General features: G+C 44.0%; 1 protein-coding gene across 1 annotated transcript in view; it reads left to right on the forward strand.

Moving 5' to 3' along the window:
• Positions 1-24,197, forward strand: part of LOC114489059 (transmembrane protein 237-like) — a 99,789-nt gene that overhangs the window by 19,158 nt on the left and 56,434 nt on the right. The gene's annotated exons all lie outside the window — the stretch shown is intronic.

Genomic DNA, 24,197 nt, shown 5'->3' on the forward strand with positions numbered 1-24,197 from the left:
GGTCCCCTCAGTCCTGCAGCCCCATACAGCCTCTTCTCTGCTCAGCCCAAGAATGCTGTCCATGGGCAAAGGCCTTGAAGAGGCTGCATTTATCCTTGACCCTCACTGAGAATACACACTTCTGGATGCAGAGGGAGCCTGGGGTACTCCCCAACCAGTGCCTGCATTTTTCAAGACTGGCACCTGGTTTATTCACCATGCATTGCCACTGGTGGAATAAATTTGTGTTCCTTTCTCCCCGCTCCTTGTCCTCCCTCTCCCCAGAGTCTTTCCCTTGTCAATAGCCCCAAACAGAAAACTATAAACAAGAGGAGATCATCACTCTTCAATTATTCATTCAAGAAGCATTTATTGAATGATGCCATGACGCTGTCCTAAGTGTCCACAGAGTTCAAAGTGTAACAGGGCACACAGCATCCAGCCCCTGAAAAAGAACCCCATGCCATTCCTTGGACTTCAGAAATGCCCACCTGGCCCATGCACAGAGACCAGAGAGATAACACAGACATAAACAACAGGTCAGCTTGTCTCCTATGGATTCTTTACCTTCTCCGAATTTGCACAGCCAAGAAGGAGTGATCATCCGGAACCGACAGCCCTTCCTGGTAGTCATTCTTTGAGGGCCTCAGAATGCTTGTGTTCCTCTCTTCCCCTGCCAACTGTCCTTTGATCCTCTAGAACATCAGGGTTTTTAAAATTAGATTTATTGCCATGACACGGGTTAATAAGATCATGTGTTTCAAGTGTACACTTCTATGACACATGGTTTGTATATTGCATTGTGTGCTAACCATCCACAGTCTAATCATCTTCCATCACCATGTATTTGGCCCCCTTTACCCTTTACTAGCCCTCCACCCCCTTCCTTCTAGTAACCACCATATCTGTGTCTGTCTGATTTTCAGTTTTATAACTCACATGTGAGTGAAATCATGTGGCTCTTAGATTTTTCTGATTGACTTAGTATAATATTCTCAAGGTCCATCCATGTTGTCACAAATGACAGCACTTTATCTTTTCCTACAGCTGACTAGTCCACAATGTACATGTTTTTGAGGGGTTTTTGGTAAATATGCAGAAGAGGGATTGCTGAGTCATATGGTAACTCCATTCTTAATTTTTTAAAAATTTAATATATTTTATTGATTATGCTATTACAGTTGTCCCATTTTTTTCTCCCTTTTATTCCCCTCTGTCCTGTAACCACCCCCTTCCACCGTCTTCCCCCCACCTTAATTCATGCCCATGGGTCATACATGTAAGTTCTTTGGCTTCTCCATTTCCCATGCTATTCTCAACCTCCCCTTATCTATTTTGTACCTACCATTTATGCTTCTTATTTCCTGTAACCTTTCCCCATTCACCCCTCTCCCTCTCCCTGGTGGTAACCCTCCATGTGATCTCTATTTCTATGAATCTGTTCCTACCCTAGTTGTTTGCTTAGTTCATTTTTGTTTCTGTTTTTGTTCTTTTAGTGTCAGTGTTGATAGTTGTGAGTTTGTTTTCATTTTACTGTTCATAGTTTTGATCATTTTCTTTTTCTTAGATAAGTCCCTTTAACATTTCATATAATAAGGGCTTGGTGATGATGAACTCCTTTACTTGACCTTATCTGGGAAGCACTTTATCTGCCCTTCCATTCTAAATGATAGCTTTGCTGCATAGAGTAATCTTGGATATAGGTCCTTGCCTTTGAGGACTTTGAATACTTTCCAACTCCTTCTTGCCTGTAAGGTTTCTTTTGAAAAACCAGCTGACAGTCTTATGGGAACTCCTTTGTAGGTAACTGTCTCCTTTTCTCTTGCTGCTTTTAAGACTCTCCTTATCTTTAACCCTGGGTAATGTAATTGTGATGTGCCTTGGTGTGTGCTTCCTTGGGTCAAATTTCTTTGGGACTCTCTAAGCTTCCTGGACTTACTAGAAGTCTATTTCCTTTGCCATGTTAGGGAAGTTCTCTTTCATTATGTTTTCAAATAAGTGTTCAATTTCTTTCTCTTCTTCTCCTTCTGGAACCCCTATGATTCAGATGTTGGAACATTTAAAGTTGCCCCTGTTTTTAAATTTGTTGTTGTCCTTGTTTTGGTTGTGCAAGGAGGCAAAGTGTATCTACCTAAGCCTCCATCTTGGCCAGAAGCCCTCTATTCTTCAGTTTTTGAGACTCCATACTCTTTTCCATAGTGGCTGTATCAGTTTACATTCCCACTAACAGAGAATGAGAATTCTTTTTCTTCACAAATTCTCCAACATTTGTTAATCACCTGTTTTTTTTTATATAATAGCAATTCTAACAGATATGAGGTGGTATCTCATTGTAGTTTTGATTTGCATTACCCTAGGAGGTAGTGAAGTTACATGTCTTTTCTTATATCTGTTGGCCATTTGTATGTCTTCTTAGAAGAGATGTCTGTTAGGATCCTCTGCCCATTTTTAAATTCAATTGTTTGTTTTTATTTTACTGTTGTTCTATTACAATTGTCCCAATTCCCCCCACACCCCGTTGCTCTCCCATGCCTCACCCCCCAACTCCCACAGTCAATCCCTGTTGTTCATGTCCATGGATCATTCATACATGTTCTTTGACTAGGCCTTTTCCCTTCTTTTCCCATTATTCTCTTCCCTCCTTCCCTCTGGCCACTGTCAGTCTGTTCCATGTTTCCATGCCTCTGGTTCTATTGTGCTCATTTGTTTGTTTTGTTCATTAGGTTCCATTAGTAAGTGAGATTTTATGGTATTTGTCATTTGCTGCCTGCTTATTTCACTTAACATAATACTCTCCAATTCTATCCATGCTGTAATTGAAAGGTAGGAGTTCCTTCATCCTTTCTGCTGTGTAGTGTTCCATTGTGTAAATGTACCACAGTTTTTTTATTTACTCATTTACTGATGAACACTTAGGCTGGTTCTAGCACTTGACTATTATAATAATGCTGCTATGAACATAGGGTTTCATAGGTTCTTTTGAATTGATGTTTCAGGATTCTTAAGGTATAATCCCAGAAGTGGAATCACTGGGTTAAAAGGCAGCTCAATTTTTAGTTTATTGAGGAAATTCCATATTGTTTTCCTTTGGTGTTGATTTTGTATGAGTTCTTTACATATTTTTAATGTTACCCCTTTTTTGGAGATGTTGTTTGCAAATATCTCCCATTTGGTTGGTGGCCTTTTTCTTTTGTTGGCAATTTCTTTTGCTGTGTAGAAGCTTCTTCATTTAATATAGTCTCATTCATTTATTTTCATCTTTACTTCCCTTGCCTGTGGAGTCAAATTCATAAAATGTTCTCTAAGTCTGAGGGCTATAAGTTTGCTACCAACATTTTTCTGTGTAATTTCTTGTTTCAGATCTTATATTTGGGCCTTTGATCCACTTAAAGTTAAGTTTTGTACATGGGTAGAACTGTGTTTTTTGAACTACAAATCACAACTCATTTGTGAATCATGAAATCAGTTTAGTGGGCTGTCATTACCATCTTTAATAAAATAAACACAGAAAAGAAAATATCAGTATGCACTGCAAAAAGTAAGAGTGTATATTGTTTTGTAAAACTTTTGGTTGCAGTGTGTTTGTTGCATATTCTGGTCTGAGTATTAAATGCACTTTTACTGTGCTTACAACAAGATTGTAATGCATGAAGTCAAGCCTGGGGGTCTCAACTGCTCATTCAGATAAGCAAACAAACAAACAAACAAAAAACACAATGAGGACCTGATGAATCAGACATAGCCTTTATTACTCACATTACAGGGAGTACCAATGGCAGCAGGTCAGTGATGCAGGACCACACCTCCTCCAGTCCAAATCCCATTATAAGGGATTCCAGACAGATGTGGCTTTGATCCAAGTTGCACAAACCTGTGTATAGATTGGAGTTATGTTACATCAGTGTGTATGTGCAGGAGGGAAAGAGCAAGCAGCAGTTGCCAGTCAAGAAACTGATCTCCAGGGGAGATAAGGAAGGAACTACATTCCATTCCTCAGGACATTACACATTCCTTCTGGCCAAGGGCCCTGTGGCTGGCATTTTGTCACAGGTGGTGGAAAGGCCATGTCCAACATTAACTCCACACTCCACCCCAACATTGCTCTTCCACTTCACATTCTTCACATTAATTCTTCTGACAGGGGACCTGTGTGGTGAGCATGTTGGCACATTGCATCCATATACCACAGATACAGTAAAGGCTATAACACAAGACTAAAATTGTAAGACAGAAATCAAAGAGACCTAGGATTAGGGAATGATGCCAAGAACCTAAAGAATTCCACCAAGTCATAAAGGCATCAGAAGCTATGGCCAATATATGATTGATTTCAGCTCCCTAATGCAGTTAACACTCGGGATACATTATAAACATTATCAGGTATATATACACAACACTCTGTGTGCAGAATGTCACCGGTACCCCCCTGGGCAGCAGTGAAGTTTAATACCATTCTATTTTTGCAGCACAACTTTCTTCATTTGAGTTACTTTATCAGAAATAAGAGCAACAGTGTGCTTGATGTGATTAAGGGCTATTGCAATGATTTGCTAGGGCCTTAATGGCTTCAGGGGTTACAATAATGCCTGTAGAGGTCACAAAAAGGGCTAGGGGGTAGAACCACCAGTCAGAATGCTTGACTCAACAGCATGCTTGAAATGAGTCCCTATTCCGAGGAAGACCTGAAAGAGTATTCAGTACCAAATATGGTTCTCCCCAGGTGCAACATCCAGTCCAATTAAATGGGAGATAACGCCAACCATATTGGCCACATGCCCACCAGGCTCCCCATGGGATAGGATGGGCCTGCGTCCCATTAGCAGACTGTCCCAAGTGGTTTGTAGCAGTCACTGGTATAATCTTCTTGCATAGGGTTACCAGCACATACACCATGAGCTAAACAGTCTCATTTGTATTCAATGTCTGCATTCAATACCTATGGGTACAGGCTGTTGTACTTATACTTATAATGCTGACAGGCACCCCACACCATCCCAAACTGTATATACAAGCCATAGCTTGGTGCAGTTAGTCTGTTTTCACATGAGCAAAAACACCTTTTCATGCATCTGCTTAAAGAGAGGGTCAGAAGTCTTCCAGCCTTGCAGCTAGTCCTAGTGTGTTTGGTTCTCAGGGTGCATCCACCATGACAGACCAGCAGAAGCAACAGTGGGAAATACAGCACAGACCCAAAAATTGGAGTGATAGCTGATGGCTGCTAGCATGCCAGCCCACTGTAGAAAGAAGTTTCCAGAGTAGAGTGTAGGGGTGATAAGAAAGATGTTTAATAGGAACTAATAGAGGCAGATCTTGGTGGTCTGGCAGCACAAAAGCAATGGTCTGGTCTTTGGTTAACATCATCACACTAGCCAGTGGATGCCACCCTGGCCCTTGGTACCATGCTCTATCTGGACCTAGACTAAGGGCCTCATATACTCCAAGGGCCAGAGAAGGTGTGTGTACCTGCCAAACTGAGGCTATGTAAGTTTCTTTAGGAAGTGAGGTCTGCTATTGGTTATAACAAACAAGGAAAGAGGCTATTACCATGGGTACTCGCCATAACCCCGTTACAAGTCCTTCTCCCCAAGGAGCCATCAAGGAACACCAAATGGGACTCTCCCTGTGCCTGCCAAGGCCAGAGGTGAGGGTGCTTTTCCCAGGGAGGCATGTCTTGGGGCACTAGCAAGAGCATCTTATTTTGTTGCCCAGGCCAGAGTGCAGCAGAGACTCCTGGGTGCTTAATTGTAGGCAGATAGGTGCCGCCCAGAGTCTAGGGAGGTTGACAGAAGATGCTTGTCCTACCCTAAGCCATTCATTTAAAGCTTGTAAGCAGTAGGAAATATGGGTTGTCCAACCCTGAAATGAGCCAGAGTCAGTCTTCAGAGCATCTTTCAAGAGCCGTTATATCACTCCATGAGGCCAGCTCCAGTAGGGTTGTATGGCAAATGGAATCTCCAACTTATATTGAGGGCATCTGCCCACTCTTGTACTTGATGTCCCATGAAATGGGTGCCTTGGTCATTTTCAATGACGCCCAGAGTCCCACAGGCAGCACATAGCCGATTTAGGTCTCAGATGGTGGTTCACTGTGTGGCTTGCTTACATGGGTATGCTTGGAGCAAGCCAGCAGTCATGTTCACACATGTCAGGGCATAACGTGAGCCTTTGGGTAGTGGTAGGGGGCCAATGTAATCAACCTGCCAGTGGGTCAGTGAATTGTCTCCCCATTATAGGCCACCCACATCTTGGGGTAGCTGGTGAGAGTTCTTCTCTTCACAGATGGTACATTGCTGACAGGCAGTAACTACACTGAAGTAATAGAAAGGTAGTCCCCAAGCCTTTACCACTTCCCACAGTCTTTTGTTCTGCATGACACATCTTTCTGTGGAGCCATTCAGCCATATCTTCTGTTGGAACCTCTTCTAGCCAGTGGGTACATGGCAGGTTGTTGGCTTGGCATTGCCTGGGCTGCAGAGATGTTGCTGTCTATTGGCGTAGTAAAGAGTTATTACCTTTTCCAGACTACAATGTTCATAAATGTCTTTGCCTAGGTCCTGTCCCCATAAGGGTTACCAAGCTACTGCCAGTCATCTTGTTGCCAATGGACAACCGTATAGTTAGTCCTCTATACCACAGGTGGCAAACACAAGGCCCACAGTCTGAATCTGGCCCACCATCTTGTTTTATCCAACTTGGCACCTTGTTTCTACCCAGCAGCAGTGCTGAGCTTCTTGCCCCTAGTTAAGGAGTAGTAACATTTATACAGTCAGTTCTAAAATTACATTCAGCCCTTTGAACGCAACTGTAAGGCTGATGTGGCCCCCAGTGAAAATGAGTTTGACACCCCTGCTCTATACACTGCCCAGCTGTCTGTGCAAATTGCTACTGGCCCTGGTCCTCAGGTTATAACTATCCAGATGGCTCTCATCTTGGCCCACTGGCTACTTTGTCCTAAGTCACCTTCCATCCATATGCTCTCCATACTGGGATGATAGGCTCCTGCCCTCCAGATGAGTCCCTGGCCCTGGCAAGAGCCATTAGTATACCAGGAAACCTCAGGTACAGGGACTTGTCCCTCCTTAATAGTAGGTCCAGGCATGGGAAGGGGAGTGGGGACCTCTGTGTCTGCATCTTGCTAAGTAACCAGGCCCAAGAACTGCTGCAATTCTTTGCTTGGAGGACTCATTGCCAGTTTGCTTCTGTACTGGAGACATTCACTCTACTTTGCCAGAGTGGCCATCTGTGCTACTGAGTCCTTGGGTTGATTTATCAGATGCTATACCCAACCAGCAATGGGATAGGTAGTACATACTCAAACCGCAGCAGGCCCAATGATGGTTTCAGTAGCCAGGAGAGCCTGGTGAACAGCCTTCACTTGTTCTATGGGGCTATATAGAGCCTCTGCTTCCTTTCATAGCTGGGATCAGAAGCCAATTGGCACCTTGGTGGGTCCTTGCCATTGCCAGAGGCCCCACGCATAGCCCTCAGAGGTGATGTGGATGTCCAAAATTACATACCTGAAATTGATCTATGACACCCCAGTGCTTATATGATATTTACTGCTTATTTACCAGCCTTAAAGGCCTGGTCAGTCTCTTCCTTCCAATCCCAGGTGGCTCTTTTGTGGGTTAGGCAATATAGAGGGCACACTGGCTGTGCTAAGTGTGGTATAAAAATCTGCCAATATCCTAACAACCCTAAAAATTCATGTAATTGGTTTGGCTTTTGTAGGATGGGGAAAACTTAAGTAATATCTATAATGGCAGCAGGTATCACCTTTGTCTTACTCTACCAAACAACACCCAAGAATATGGCAGATAATACAGGTTGCTGGATTTGGTTGGAATTGACGGCCCATTCTCTGCCCTGGAGATGAGCCCTTAGCAGAAGAGCAGTGTGCTCTAACTCTGTAAGAGAATCAGAGGTTAGTATGATGCCATCAATGTAATGATACAGTTTCATAGAGGGTGGTATAGTCCATGCAGCTAAGTCTTCATCCATAAGGCTGTGGCAAACAGTAGGGCTGTTCAAGTAACCCTTGGACAAAACAGTAAATGTCCCCTGGTGGCCTTCCAAGGTGAAGGCAAACTTGTCTTGGCTATCAGGGTGTAAGTCTATTGAGAAAAATGCACCGGCTAAATCTAATACATAATGGTATATACCCAACTATTGGATGAACTGGTCTAGGAGGCTAGCTATATTAGGCATGCCTCCAAAGAGAGAGGGAATTACTTTATTTAGTTCTGTATAACCTACAGTCATGTGTCATGCTCTATCTGGTTTTTGGACTGGCCACACAGATGAGTTGTAAGGGCTGTGTGCCAGTCTGATGATATTCTTCCTAGCCAACTCTTCTGTGATCTCCCCAATTTCCTTATGGCCACCTGGAAGGTGGTATTGTTTGGTGGCCACTAGTGTATGGGAAATGGAGCGTGACACAGGAGAGCGTTTGGCATGCTCTCTCAAAAGGGCCTCCACAACCTGTATCTGGAGGCAAAACTTTACCACGGTGATCTTTAGAATATCAATTCTTAGGATATACTCTGGAATAGGGGAAACATATTTTGTAGGGACATGGTGGTAGATGCCCTGTCTCAAGGGGTAATGTCACAGTTCCCACTCAAATGGATTGTCCTCCATAGCTATCAGTTGTAGTTATGGGTCCCCTAAACCTATCTGAATTACCATAAATATGTGTACATTCAGCATCAACCAAAGGCAACAAGCACTCTTTGTATGTCCTTCGGGGACCAATAAACAGCAAGCTCTACATGTGGCCTCTGGTCCCCACTGGATCCCTATAAGCAGGTCCCTCAGCCATCTGCCTGTGCAGGTAGGTCCCACCCCATGGGTCATCCTCTGTCTGGGTCAGTGGCAACTCTACAAAGGGATCAACCATAAAGTCAGTTAAACAGGGTGTTGGCTCTGGGGACGCTGACAGGACTGTCTCAGTTTATAGGGTCCATTCCAGTGTTTGCACAGATCTTGCTATAGGCTGGAACTGTTGCTTAGGTTTCAGTTACTGCCACAGGCTTAGAAGGACACAGTTGAGCTTTTTGGCTATTTTGTCTTTGCCTACCCCATCCTTTACCAGGTCATTCCATAGCTGTTTGCGGATTACCTTCACAGGACCTTTCTGCTTATTTTTCACAGTTAAATTTTCTCTCTTTTTTCCTTCTTTGTCCTTCTTTTCTACAGGTTTTATTCCTTTTTTCTGTCTCAGTAATTCTACCTTCCCTAAGTTGGCAACTGTCTGTGCTACTTCCTATACATGACCACCCACCTTAATGAACAAAATAGGTATCAGGTGCCAAAGTAAGTCAGGGGTGCTGTCTGCAAACTGAATCCCTCAGCCCTGCAGCAAACCTCTCTTTATCTGGCCCATTGGACTGTGGGTTATAAATGGCATGCCTCATGCTTAGTTCCTGGATGAACTGCTGGAGCTCCAATAAACAGGTCCAGCACAGGTTAGAAGAGGGTAGATCCCCCTCTTTAGGTCACCTTGCTCTGCAGCCAGCCATTGGTCACAAGAGAAGTGTATCTGTATGACCAGTTGGAGTTCTATCCTCATGAATCCTTTGTCTTAAAGAGGGATGGGTGGTGACAGAGGACATATATTTCAATTAGTCCCCTGTAAGCAAAATGTCATCAGCCCCTGTATCCCATAGCCTCACTCGCCACCCCATGATGGAGTTGGACCCTTTCTGTCTGAACTTAGCAGCCAGCTCTATTAGTTCAATAGGGGTGTATGGGTGCACCATGGGGTGCAAAGTTTGCTTGGGAGGTAGCACTTGAATACCCTGTGGCACCCATAGCTATTGAGTCTTAATCTTCTGGGACATAAATATCCTTTCTTCCACTTTTATATCCTCCCTATCCCTCATCCACTATTATCTATGTCCAAGTCACTTTCACTTTTGGCAGTAGAATCCCACTTGCAGGAATTCCACTCAGACTGCACCACAATTGTTCATATATAGGTGGGCACTAGTTACCACCCCCATATCCTGGTAAAACAGCATACTAGGCCTGTAATCATTCACTGGTCTATTCTGTCTCCCTAGGGCATCCTTATTGTCTGCCTATAAGAGATGCACATTCCTTTCTAGTTTCAGTTCCTCTTTTAAACATTCACTATGCACCTCTATCTCTATCTGCTTCTCAGTCACATTCTGTAGCACTGGCAGCATTGGCCAACCAATGGCAGTGGCAACATGGTGGAGGTCTTTTTTTTCCTTAGGTTTTAATGCTCTCCTGCATGCTGCAAGCCCTATAGGATGCCAGCAGGAGTTTCAGTGGTGTCTTCCCAGTCCCATGGCAGTCCTGGTGAATCAAGAAGGTTTGCCACTTTGAACCACATAGAATTTGCTGACCAGTCCAGGATTACCCTGAGAAAACCCCACTCAGCATAATGCCAGACAGTTAACTCAGCTAGGGATTTTTCAGAGTATCCGAACCCTGCTGCCTATGCCAGTTGTAATGCAGGAGGTTGAGCCTGGGGATCTTGACTGCTGTAGGGACAATGGAGTCAGTCAGGCTCCCTCACCTGGATGTCCAGGCAACTGTGGCTTAGCAGTGTTCATGTGGCCTTGAGTAAGGGCCCACATACATAGAATGAAGCTCTGTTATATAACTAGAAGGTCAGTATTATCACCTTGCTGGCTTTGTATGCACTTTAATACATAAGGAAGTTGGGACTTCCCATGGTGTGACTTGCACCTCGCGGCGTACATTGATAGCCCCACCTTGAAAGACAGGCATGTCAGACATCCTGATGGCTCCATGAATTTTCTTCCATCTGCCTGAATCCTGTGTTAACCTGTCTGGCCTTGATCAGCTGCAGGACAATTAGTGAAGTTGGCAAGATTCATCGAAGTACTGTATGGAGCCATAGGGACCCCCAGAGTAGGGATTAGAGGGGTGGCCTGCCACCAGTATGTGGTTTTCCATGGCAGGGCTCCTTGCAGCTTGGGCTCCCCACCAGGACTGGCCCAATGTTAGTGGTGCACCAGACATGGTAGAGAAAACCCTGCGGGTGGTAGGGGAGACCCTGAAGAAGCCAAGTGCCTGGAAGGCTATGGGGTCCATGGACTGGGTGTTTCTTACAGCTTTGCAAGTAAGAAACAAAGCTCTATCACAGCTTTGATAGAGACTTCACTTTGCAGTCCAGTGAAGTTTTAAGAGCTCCGAGAGGCAGCAGAGCCTTGGAGGCTCAGGACCATGCCCTAGAGGAAGACCTCTGAAGAGTGGAGTTGTGACTGTCCCCATCCTCATCACAGTGGATGATTTGGAGGAGGGGGAAGAGGAGCCGAGTTCCCTGTGGGCTTACCCAGTGGGGATACAGAAGATGAAATCCCAACAGCTTATGGTGCCTGGGGGGAATCCGGCTGGCCCTGCTCAGATGGTTGAGCACACAACATACTATCCATGTACACATGCCCAATGAATTGATCAGGCGAAGCAGTTTTGGCAGCAGCCCAGGGAGCCCTTTGGCAGTGTGGCTTCTCCACCTTTAGGATTTAGCAGTGCATAGTATCATGTGCACTGACAATGAAATGGTAAAGTTGGCTTCCGTCACCTCTCACTCCTCCCTGCACCAGCAGCCAGAAAATAGCCCACGCAATGAGAAGGAGCAGAGATCTCATTCTTTGTTGAAATGGGTCATGGCCACTATTTGCATGGTCTGTGTAGATGCAGGAGACATGCCAGATACTGTGAGTAAATGGCAGTCCTATGCGGACTTAGTGAAGATTCTACAGTACTTGGGCATGCACCAGGCCATGTTTAATCTTAATGCTCATGGCCCTAATGATGAATGCTTTACAGCAGGAATGAGGGATCTGGTGCTGCAGCACACCCCCTCTGCTTCTTTTGATTCCCTCATGGCTATTTTGACCCATATCAGGTACCGTTATTAATGACATCATCACAATGGTGGCAGGTCTGGGAGAAACAGAAAATCAGCAGCAGCAGAAAGGAATTCAGACAGTGTCTCAAGCCCTCTCAGTCTCTCAGGCAAAAAGCAACCCCATGCAGGTGATTAGGACTCAGATGTGGGTGGATCTTTCAGGGGCTAGAGTAGATCAAAATAAAATTAATGGGAAGCCAAATGCTTACTTATTAGAACTGTGGAAACAGCTGTGAGCTGACCAATGTTTCCTGAAGGGCCAGAAAAAGAAGGCAAACGGAAAATCCAGGGATGTGACCCAAGAGGCCCAACCTGTCTAGCTGGAAAACCACCTGGCTATGCCAAACTCCTGAGAAGAGGGAGGAGATATCCTTTGGCAATTTGAATAGAGGGAGGGCTAAGGAACCTGTCTGCAGAGGACAGATGGGGACCAGAGGCCGCATGTGGAATTGGCTATCCACTGGTCTCCTATAAATCTCCTACTACTGGCTGTAGTACACACAGGGGCAGAATGTACTATCTTGTATGGAAACCCTGACAAGTTCCCAGAGCCCGAGGCCTCTATTGATGGTTATGGGGGTTACAGTGTAAAGGTGAAGGCCATGTGGCTTTTCCTGAGTATTGGGTGATTGCCCCTCCACTGTGTAGATGTCCCCCATTCCTGAGTATATCCTGGGCACTGATGTGTTCCAAGGATTGTGGCTGCAAAGCACTGTGGGAGAGTTCCACCTGAGAGTGCAAGTGGTAAAAGCCATTGTGTAGGAGCATCCTGAGCATCCCCCTACTCAGTTGCCATCATCATGACAGGTAACAGTAGTGAAGCAGTACTGGTTGCCTGGGGGCCAAGAGGAGGTCACAGAAACTATAGGATAGTTAGAAAAGGTGGGAATAATTAGAGCCACCCACAGTCCTTTCAACTCTCCTGTGTGGCCAGATGTGAAAGCCGGATGGCATGTGGAGAATGATGGTAGATTACCAGGAGCTGAATAAGGTCATTCCCTGAGTACATGCAGTGGTCCCCTCTGTGATGGACTTGATGGACCAATTAACTAATGAGCTGGGAACGTAACTTTGTGGTTGATCTAGCAAATGTCTTTGTCTTCATTGATATTACTCTGTAGATTCAAGATCAGTTTGCTTTCACACGGGAAGGCTGACAATGGACTTTTACAATGCTCCCTGAAGGGTATTTGCACAACCCACCCATCTGTCACAGAATTCTAGTGGAAGACCTGACTAAGTAGCCACAGCCTGCAACAGTGTGCCTTTTTCACTACACTGATGATATTTTACTAACCAGGGATTCTCTTACAGAGTTAGAGAAGGCAGTGCCACAAGTGTTATCACACCTGAAATCATGAGGCTGGGCTGTCAACAAAACCAGACTGCAAGGGCCTGGATTATCTGTCAAATTCTTAGGGTTTTTCTGGTCAGGTAAGACAGAAGTCATCCCTGATGCAGTGATAGATAAAATTCAGGTGTATCCTACCCCTACCTGTTTCAGGTGACACAGCTCCAGACATTTTTGGGCATACTAGGGTACAGGAGAGTGTTCGTGCCCCACGTTGCTCAAGTTGTTTGCCTCTTGTATGTTTTGGTAAAAAGGGGAGCAAGCTGTGACTGGACCCTGGCCTTGAAACAAGCATTCCAGGGAGCAAAGTGAATCATTAAATGCACTCAGGCTTTGCATGCTTTGGACCCTGCCAGACCTTGTGAGCTAGATGCACATGTGACACGAGAAGGCTTTGGGTGGGATCTTTGGCAGCAATCAGTACAGCTATGTCAACCACTGGGATTCTGGTCCCACCTATGGAAGGGAGTGGTGGTATAGTACTTCCTAAATGCAAAGCGCCTGGCGGTGGTGTATGCTGCCCTGTTGGCTATGGAGGTTATAACAGGAACTGCCCCCATGACAGTAAGGACCACTTATCCCATTGCAGGGCAAGTTTGGGACTGGATGCCCGAGCCTTACAGTGGACAGCCCGGACATCCACATTAACTAACTGGGTAGCATATCTACAACAAAAAAGTACTCTTTTGACTAGCACCCTATGGGCAAAGTAGCAGGAAGTGTTGGGCCCTGTTACTTATGTAGATGAAAACTCTACTGCTTCTGCCACAATAAAAGAGGAAACTGAACCCTTCTGTGAAGGATAGGCATCTATCCCCTCAGATGTGTGGTATACTGATGGGTAAGGCAGGGACCACCCTGCCACATGGACTGCAGCAACAGATACAATCTAGTTTGACACTGGAGTCAGTCAGAGTAGCCAGTGGCAGAATGTAGGTTGTGTGGCTCATGGTTGCAAATGAAGCACCGCCCCTGACTATTCGCACAGATAGTTGGGCAGTGTACCAGGGACTAATGTTATGGACCTCTACATGGCATGCAAATAAATGAATGGTTATGCATAGGCCATTATGGAGGCAGGTTTTGTGGCAAGACCTATGGGAATTAGGCCACTAGCAGCAAATGGCTGTATATCACATGACCAGGCATTCACCTCTAGCCTCCCACAGGAACGATGAGGCTGATACTCTAGCCAAGGTGCGATGGCTGGAAATGGTGGCCTGTCAACCCATCAGGATAAGAAGTAGCCCAGTGGCTACACCATCACCTCTTATATGCTGGATAGAAGATCATGTGGTCTAATATAAAAGCTTGGGGTTTACCTGTCACCTTAGCAGAGGTACAGGAAGCCCGTGAGACATGTGTTGTCTGCTTGTGAGAGCATACCTGGAGGCCTGAGAGAACTACAGAGCAGGTGGGGCAGAGATGGGTACCACTGACCTGGTGGCAGGTTGATGTGATAGGACCCCTACCTTGTTCAGATGGGTATCAGTATGCAATCACATGTGTGGACATGACCACCATACTCTTTGGCTACATACCCTGCATACCACCCAGATCAAAAAGTGGTTATTGTTATGCTGGAGCACTTATGCACTGCCTATAGGTGAACCTTAAATCATTGGCAGTGAGCATGGGACACATTTTACAGGGGCCTTGGCACAACAATGGGCTAAGGACATGCAAAGTGACTGGAAATTCCATCTGGCCTATCACCCCTAAGCTGCTGTAATGATAGAATGATAGAATGGTCTTTTAAAGCAGGGCCTATGAGCCATGGCTGCCACCACTACACTGGGGGGCTGGACGAAATACTTATGGACTGTCTTCTGAACTCTAAACAAGAGGAGTAGAGGGGGCATCCAGCTCCAGTAGAGGTATTATTCCACTGGACTGCAGCTCCAATCCAGCTATAAGTACAGACAAGGGATGTTTTGCTAAAACCAGGCACAGGGAAACAAGGAAAGAAAAATTCTGTTGCTTGCATCTGAGGGCCTGGAGAGTAGCCAAATGGCCACTTGGATGTGGCCTTGGGAGATAAAGGCCCCCCACATGTGTTGGGTGGCTCTTGTTGCCCACTGGGGCAAGGGATGGAGAGAAACTTTCAAATAGTGCCCTGGGTGATTGCAACATGACCCCCAATGTTAAAGATAACATACTCAGGGCCAGAAGACCATGAAACACTGCTCCAAGGCTCCACTGTGATATTCTTATGACCCATTATGAGTTCTCCACTCTTACTGCACATAGATGGTGAAGCCCCAGTTGAAGTGTGAAAGCTACGACACCCAGGAAGACCTCCTCTGCCAGCCACTGTCTTATCGACTGTGTACCATGTGACCAGAAACTTGCTTGTATTTTGCCTGAGGCCTGTGATTTGCCATTGTTAGTTCCAATAACTGCTTTGGTTTTTTGCTGCTAGGGTACAAACTAACACCCTAGTTGACTGGGTACATATCTATGCCTCAGTGGTTAACCAATCAGTGTGCTGGGTCTGCACTGAAATCCCCCTTAGCACAGCTGTGGACCTCCCATAGTGCATCTCTCCAGCTTCCATTTCCAATTGGACCTGGTTACAATACCAGTGGACAGTACACAGTCCTTGTGGAATTCAACCTAAACTGACATCTATGTTGGGGCAGAGCAGCAGTATGACCAGCCCTGGCCATTAGTTGGCTACTCCATATGGGATAACTTGCGGTGGCTCACCGCTGAGTCTGTGGAATTGACTGGACTAGCCCCCTATGTACTGAGAACCCGAAAGGACAAGCCCAAGTGGGCTAGACTCCAACAGGTCTGTCAAAAGCATACTCTCAAGCATTACTGGGAGACATGGAATAATGTGTGGGCTGCAGTTCCCACAGGGGTCCTCTGGGTGTGCGGCTCATATGGATGGAGCCCTACTTGCCTGGGAATTGGACTGGCTGTTGTACTTGGGTGTGGCCTTATCTGTCTGCCTGAGTTCAGAAAACCCTTAAGAACCAGCCAGTCCATTGGGAAGTACTTAAGGAATGACACAGGTAAAGCATACCACTGGTGTACTACCCATTAGCCATTTTTTCTCCTCAAGCTGTTTCTATAGTCACTGAGGCTGAAACAACTGCTTTAGCTTTGCACACTGCTCGTGCATTAAATGCAACACATGATTCCTTGAGCCTCTTAAATTCATTAAATGAGGAAGTGTATCAATTGAGAAAAGTTGCCCTACAAAATTGCATGGCCTTAGACATGCTCACTGCATCCCAAGGTGGGGTATGTGCTCTAGTGAGGGACGAATGTTGTATGTACATTCCAGATGTCCATCACAATGTTAGCCAAGCCCTACAGGCATTCGCTACTGAGAACCATGCTATCAAACACCTAACAGGTGATCCCCTGAGGAATGATGGGCATCCTTAACTACTGAATGGCAGTGGATCCTTGCTGTCTTCAGTGGCAGTGCTTGTGTTTTGGTTGCTTGGTGTTGCAATTTGAACTGCTGCTGTGGCATTTGGGTGCAGGGCTCTGCCCACCTCTCCAAGGGACCCTCACAGAAGACACCCTCGCATACATTTTATGGTGAGGAACCCTGAAGGAGTGAAATGTAGGGACAGTAGAGTCAGTCAGACTCCCTCACCCAGATGTCTGTGCGACTGTGTCTTGGCAGCATTCATGTGGCCTTGAGTAGGGGCCCACATGTGTGTAATGAAGCCCTATTATATAACTAGAAGGTCAGTAGTGGCACCTTGTTGGCTTTGTGTGCACTTAGTATATAAGGGTTCCTGTGGTGAGACTCCTGACTTGCGGCACATGTGGATCACCCCAACCTGGAATAAAGGCACATCAGACATCCTGACGGCTCCATGAATTTTCTTCCACCTGCCCGAATCCCATGTGAACCTGCTCAGCCTTGAACAGCTGCAGGACAACTACTCATTTGGATACATCAAAAAAACCATGAGGAGGATCTGATGGAGCACACACAGCCTTTATTACTCATATTACAGAGACCACCAATGGCAGCAATTTGGTTAACCAGAACCACAGCTCCCCTCATCCAAAGCTCATTATAAAGGGCTCCAGACAAAGGTGTCATAGGTCCAAGTCTCACAGACCTGCATATAGCCTGGAGCCACATTATATCAGTGTGTACATGCAGGACGGAAAGGGCAAGAAGCAGTCACCAGTCAAGAAACTGATCCCCAGAGGAGATAAGAAGGGAGCTACATTCCATTCCTCAAGATAATACACATTCCTTCTGGCTAGGGGCCCTCTGGCCAGCCTTTTGTCACAGGTGGTAGAGGGGCCATGTCCAGCATTAACCCTAAAATAGTCTCTCCATCAAAGAGCAGTACCTGCTTCAGGCTGTGACAGTGGGCTTTTCACAGCAGGGTCTGGTCCCATCCCATCAATAAGGGCAAGCTGGGGGTTCATGAATTGGGGGATGTGGGCTCTATAGAGGGCTGCCTGCCACCTAAGCTCAGGGATATGAGTACGTCTTCAGAGAAATTTGATTTGAGAGAGAGCTTGGAGAGGATTTTGAACAGTCCAAAAGAGGAGGGTTCTTGCTGCTGAGTGTAGAGACAAAACTGAGAAGTTAAAGGCAGCAAAACAAGCAAAGAATCTGGTTTACAGACTGCCTCAAAGAGGAAGGTGTTAGTGAGGCTGTCAGCACACAGTGTTAATACATAGCACCTGGCTAGGCACTGTAGGGCATCTTAGGGACAAGAAGTTTCTGACCTTAATGAACACACAGCACAACAGGGTGGGAAGTTAACCAGATCTGAACAGTAATGGACAACATGTACAAAACGGTATGTTAATTGAGAGACCCAGCAACAAATATATCCCTCAGTGGGCAAATGGATAAATAAACTGTGGTCTATCCAGATAATGTAATAATATTCAGCACTAAAAACAAATGAGCTATCAAGCCATGAAAAGAGATAGAGGAAACAAATGCATATTACTAATTAAAAGAAGTGAATCTGAAAAGGCCACATACTGTATGGTTCCAACTATTCAATATATAACATTCTGGAAAAGGCAAAACTATGAAGATGATGAAAAAAAGGTCACTGCTTGGTAGGGGAAGACAAGATGACTAGGTGGAGCAGAGAGCATTTTTAGATCAGTGAAACTACTTTGTATGATACTATACTGATGAATACATGCCATTAGGACTTCCGGCCAAGATGGAGGCATAGGTAAACACACTGTGCCTCCTTGCACAACCAAAAGAAGGACAACAACAATTTAAAAACAGAAAACTACCAGAACTGACAGAAAATTGAACTGCATGGAAGTCTAACAACCAAGGAGTTAAAGAAGACACACTCATCCAGATCGGTAGGAGGGGTGGAGACGGGCATGCAGAGACGACTTGTGGAAAGGCAGTGGCTCAAGGACCGGGGCAGGCAAGGCAGAGGCTGATGGACCCAGCACCAGATTGTGGAGCAAGGTACACAGGGTTGCAGCTGGCCGGCAAGGCTACAGTGGCAGCTGGTGGAGCAAGCAGTCCCACATTTGAGCACAGATAAACTGGGAGGAACAAATGGGGAGAAAGACAAACCACCCAACCCAGAGCTCCAGCTCAGGGAAATAAAGCCTCAAACCACTAATTGAAAACACCTGTGGGGGTTAAGGTGGCAGCAGGAGAAACTCTTAGCCTCACAAGAGAGTTCATTGGAGAGACCCACAGTGTCCTAGAATGTACACAAGCCAACCCACCTGAGAATCAGCACCAGAAGGGCCCAATTTGCTTGTAGGAAGCAGAGGAAGTGACTGAAAGCCAGCAGAGAGCGGAGCAAGTGCCATTGTTCCCTCTTGAACCCCTTCCCCACATACAGTGTCACAACAAAGCCACATGGGTTACCCCTCTGGTTAAATATCTAAGGCTCCACCCCTCACTACATAACAGGCACATCAAGACAAAAAAAAATGGCCCAAATGAAAGAACAGATCAAAGCTCCAGAAAAAATACTAAGTGACAGTGAGATAGCCAACCTATCAGATGCACAGTTCAAAGCACTGGTAATCAGGATACTCACAGATTTGGTTGAATTTGGTCACAAATTAGATGAAAAAAATGAAGGCTATGCTAAGTGAAATAAAGGAAAATGTACAGGGAACCAATAGTGATGGGAAGGAAACTGGGACTCAAATCAATGGAGTGGACCAGAAGGGAGAAAGAAACATCCAACCAGAAAAGAATGAAGAAACAGGAATTCAAAAAGATGAGGAGAGGCTTAGGAACCTCCCAGACATCTTTCAGGGTTCCAACATCCAAATTATAGGGGTACCAGAAGGAGAAGAGGAAGAGCAATAAATTGAATACTTATTTGAACAAATAATGAAGAAGAACTTCCCCAGCCTGGCAAAGAAAATAGACTTCTAGGAAGTCCAGGAAGCCCAGAGAGTCCCAAAGAAGTTGGACCTAAGGAGGAACACACTAAAGCACATCATATTACATTACCCAAGATTAAAAATAAGGAGAGACTCTTAAAAGCAGCAAGAGAAAAGGAGAGAGTTACCTACAAAGGAGTGCCCATAGACTGTCAGCTGATTTCTCAAAAGAGACCTTGCAGGCAAGAAGGGGCTGGAAAGAAGTATTCCAAGTCATGAAAGGCAAGGACCTACATCCAAGATTGCTCTATCCAGCAAAGCTTTCATTTAGAATGGAAGGACAGATAAAGTGCTTCTCAGATAAGGTCAAGTTAAAGGATTTCATCATTACCAAGCCCTTATTACATGAAATGTTAAAGGGACTTATCTAAGAAAAAGAAGATAAAAAGCATGTACAGTAAAATGACAGCAAACTCACAATTATTAACAGCCACACCTAAAACAAAAAAAGAAACCAAGCAAACAACTAGAATAGGAACAGAACTACAGAAATGGAGATCACATGGAGGATTATCAACAGGGGAGTGGAAGGGAGAGAGAGGAGGAAAAGGTACAGAGAATAAGTAGCATAGATGGTAGGTAGAAAATAGATGGGGAGGGTGAGAATAGTATAGTAAATGTAGAAGGCAAAGAGTCTATATGCACGACCCATGGACATGAACTAAAGGGGGAGAATGTGGGTGGGAGGGGGTGTGCAAGGTGGAGGGGAGTGAAGGGGGGAAACAGGATAACTATAATAGCATAATCAATAAAATATATTTCTTTAAAAAGCAATTCTTACCATTGACTTAAAGAAACAAACCTGGAAAATAAAATTAGAGCTGTGAAAAAAAAATACATGCCATTATACATTTGTCCAATTCCATAGAAGGTACAATTCTAAGAATGAATCCTATTGTAAACTATGGACTTTGGGCGACAATGACATGTTGATGTAGGTTCATCAACTGTAACAAATGCATGTTTGGGAACAGGAGGTATGTGACAAATATCTGTACCTTCCTCTTAATTTTGCTGTAAACCTAAAACTGCTCTGAAAAATTTAAGTCTATTAAAAACAAAAACAAAAGGAGACCTCATGGGTTTGAAGAGTAAGAGCAACAAGCATCCAGAAACAAAGAGAGTGTGTACATTGGAGGGGGCCAAACCTTCACAGAGGAGATTGAGCAAGGCCCTGAGAGAGTCTGAGTTTGAATAGTGGGTCAGAAAATCATTTGAGGTTCTGGGAAAATGTGATGCCCTTAGGAATTACCTATTCCTAAGACTACACCAATAATACCCTAACTTCAGCAGGAGGATTCTGTGTAGAGGCTGGTTTTATAGATGATGCAAAATTAGAAGGCTGAGAAAGTGGATTTGATATTATGTATAAATACAATAAAAATCTAACATAACCCCAAAATACCTGCAGCAGGCACCATGCCACATGAGATCCCGAAAACATTGGTTTGAATCTCTAAACATATCCTGTGGAAATTTCAGTGCTCTCCCCAAAATGTCTGTACTTTCTTTGAGCAATTAAATTTTGGGAGGTCTCCTCTGGTTCTGGAATTACTTCAGTTAATCAACTCACCTTTCAGTGCAATTTTTCTAACCGAGAAATGAAATCCCTTCCTTAATTAGTTACAACCCCCAAAAGTCTGGCAAGGCTTTTGCTGATATTTTCAACAAAATGGAGGATGGGTTTACCTTGCAGGAGCACAAACAAATTAAAATTTAATATTAAAAAGTCTGTGTCTTTAAAAGGTCTTTCTGCAAAACCTCCCAAACTCTTTTTATGAGATTGGCTCATCCTTATTCCAAAACCAAATAAAGATACAACAAGAAATAAATCTATAGGCCAATATTGCTGATGAACATACATGCTAAAATCATCAACAAAATATAGGTGAACTGCACCAGCAATACATTAAATAGATCATACCCCATGATCAGGTGGGAATCATCCCAGGGATGGAAGGAAGGTACAATATTCACAAATCAATAAACGTAATACATCACATAAACAAAACAAAAGACAAAAATAACATGATCATATCAATAGATATGGAAAAAACATTTGATAAGGTACACACCCATTTATGATTAAAACACTCAGCAAAGTGGGAATAGAGGGAGCATTACTCAACATGATAAAGACTATATATGAGAGACCTACAGCCAACATCATACTCAATGGGCAAAAACTAAAAGCTTTTCCACTAAGATGTGGAACAACACAAGGATATCCACTTTCATCACTCCTTTTCAGCATAGTGTTGGAAGTCCTACCACAGCAATCAGACAAGAAAAAGAAATAAAAGGCATACATATTGGAAAGGAGGAAGCAAAACTGTCATTGTTTACAGATGACATGATAATGTACCCAGAAAATCCTACAGACTTCACCAAAAAGCTGCCCAACCTAATAAATGAATTTGGCAAAACAGTGGGATACAAAGTCAATATTCAGAAATCAGGGGAATTTTTGTATACCAACAATGAAATATCAGAGGCAGAAATCAGGAAAAAAAATCCCACTTGATATAGCAATGAGAAAAGTAAAATACCTAGTAATAAACCTAACCAAGGAGGTAGGTACAGGTTAAAGACCTGTACTCAGAAAAATACACAACACTAAAGAAAGATATTAAGGAAGACACAAACAAATGGAAGCCTATAACATGTTCATGGATTGGAAGAATTAACATCATCAAAATGTCCATACAACCCAAAGCAATTTACAGATTCAATGCAATACCTATTAAAGTATCGAAGGCATATTTCACATGGCATATATAGAACAACCACTTTAAAAATTTTTATGGACTCATAAACAACCCTGAATAGCTGCAGCAATTCTGAGAAAGAAGAGCAAAGTAGGAGGGATCACAATACCTGATATCAAACTGTATTACAAGGCCACTGCAATCAAAACAGCCTGGTGCTGGCATAAGAACAGACACACAAACCAATGGAACAGAACAGAGAGCCCAGAAATAAACACAAGTCTCTTTGGTCAATTAATATTTGACCAAGGGGGCAGAAGCATAAAATGGAGTAAAAATAGCCTCTTCAACAAATGGTCTTGAAAGATCTGAACAGCTGCATGCAAAAAAAATGAAACTTGTTCACCAACTTACACCATACACAAAAATAAATTCAATGTGGACAAAAGATTTAAATATAAGTCATGACACCACAAAAGCCCTAGAGGAAAACACCTGCAGGGAAATCTCAGACATTCCATGCAACAACATCTTCACTGATATGCCCCCTAAAGCAAGGGACATGAAGGAAAGAATAAACAAATGGGATCTCGTCAAAATAAAAAGCGTCTGCACACCTAAAGAAAACAGCAGTAATATGAAAAGAGAACCAACTTTATGGGAAAACATATTGCAGTGATACCTTGGACAAAGGTTTAATCTTCAAATACATAAAGAACTCACAGGACTCTAATCCAGGAAGACCAAAAAGAAGAAAAAAGAAAAAAATGGGCAAAGGACTTGAACAGACACTTCTCCAAGGAGGACATACAAAGGGTCCAGAGACATCTGAAAAGATGCTCAGCATCCCTAGCCATCAGAGGGATGTAAATTAAAACCACCATGAAATACCACTTCACGCCAGTGAGAATGGCCATCATAAACAAATCAGCAAACAAGTGCTGGCAAGGTTGTGGAGAAAAGGGAACTCTAGTGCACTGTTGGTGGGAATGCAGACTGGTGCAGCATTGTGGAAAATAGTATGGAATTTCACCAGAAAACTAAAAATGGAGCTGCCTTATGATCTGGAAGTTCCCCTGCTAGGATTATACCCTAAGAACCCTGAAACACCAATCCAGAAGAACCTATGCACACCAGTGTTCATAGCAGCACAATTTACAATAGCCAAGTGCTGGAAGAAACTTAAGTGCCCAAAAGTAAATGAGTGGATCAAAAAACAGTGGTACATTTACACAATGTAATACTATGCAGCAGAAAGAAAGAAGGAGCTCCTACCTTTTGGGACAGCATGGATGGGACTGCAGAGCATTATGATAAGTGAAATAAGTCAGGCAGTGAGGGACAAATACCATATGATCTCACCTTTAACAGGAACCTAATCAACAAAATGAACAAGCAAGCAAAATATAACCAGAGACATGGAAATTAAGAACAAAATGACAGTAACCACAGGGGAGATAGGAGGGGATAATGGGAGGAAAAGGGTGAAGGGTTTTCAGGAACAACTATAAAGGACACATGGACAAAACCAAGGAGGTTGGAATCAGGGGAGAGAGGTGGAGATAGCCTGGGTGGAGGGAATGGTAGGGGGTAAAGGCAGAAAACTGTAGTTGAACAATAAAATTTAAAAAATGAAAAAAATTGAGGATATTATTTCTTGATACTCAGTAAACTTCTAGCAGCAAATGTGATAATGATATAACCTGAGCAATCTCTGTAAAAAAAAAAACAGAGCATCAATCTCCATGTATTTATATATTTTTAAGTGACTCCTTCATTTCTTCCATATTCTACTAGTTGTAGTCCCATGCAAATTGTTCTCACCAAATGTGAATATTGAGAAAGTAAAGTAATTTATTTAAGGCAA

This window comes from Phyllostomus discolor, chromosome 14, assembly GCF_004126475.2.
Source record: "Phyllostomus discolor isolate MPI-MPIP mPhyDis1 chromosome 14, mPhyDis1.pri.v3, whole genome shotgun sequence".
NCBI lineage: Eukaryota > Metazoa > Chordata > Mammalia > Chiroptera > Phyllostomidae > Phyllostomus > Phyllostomus discolor.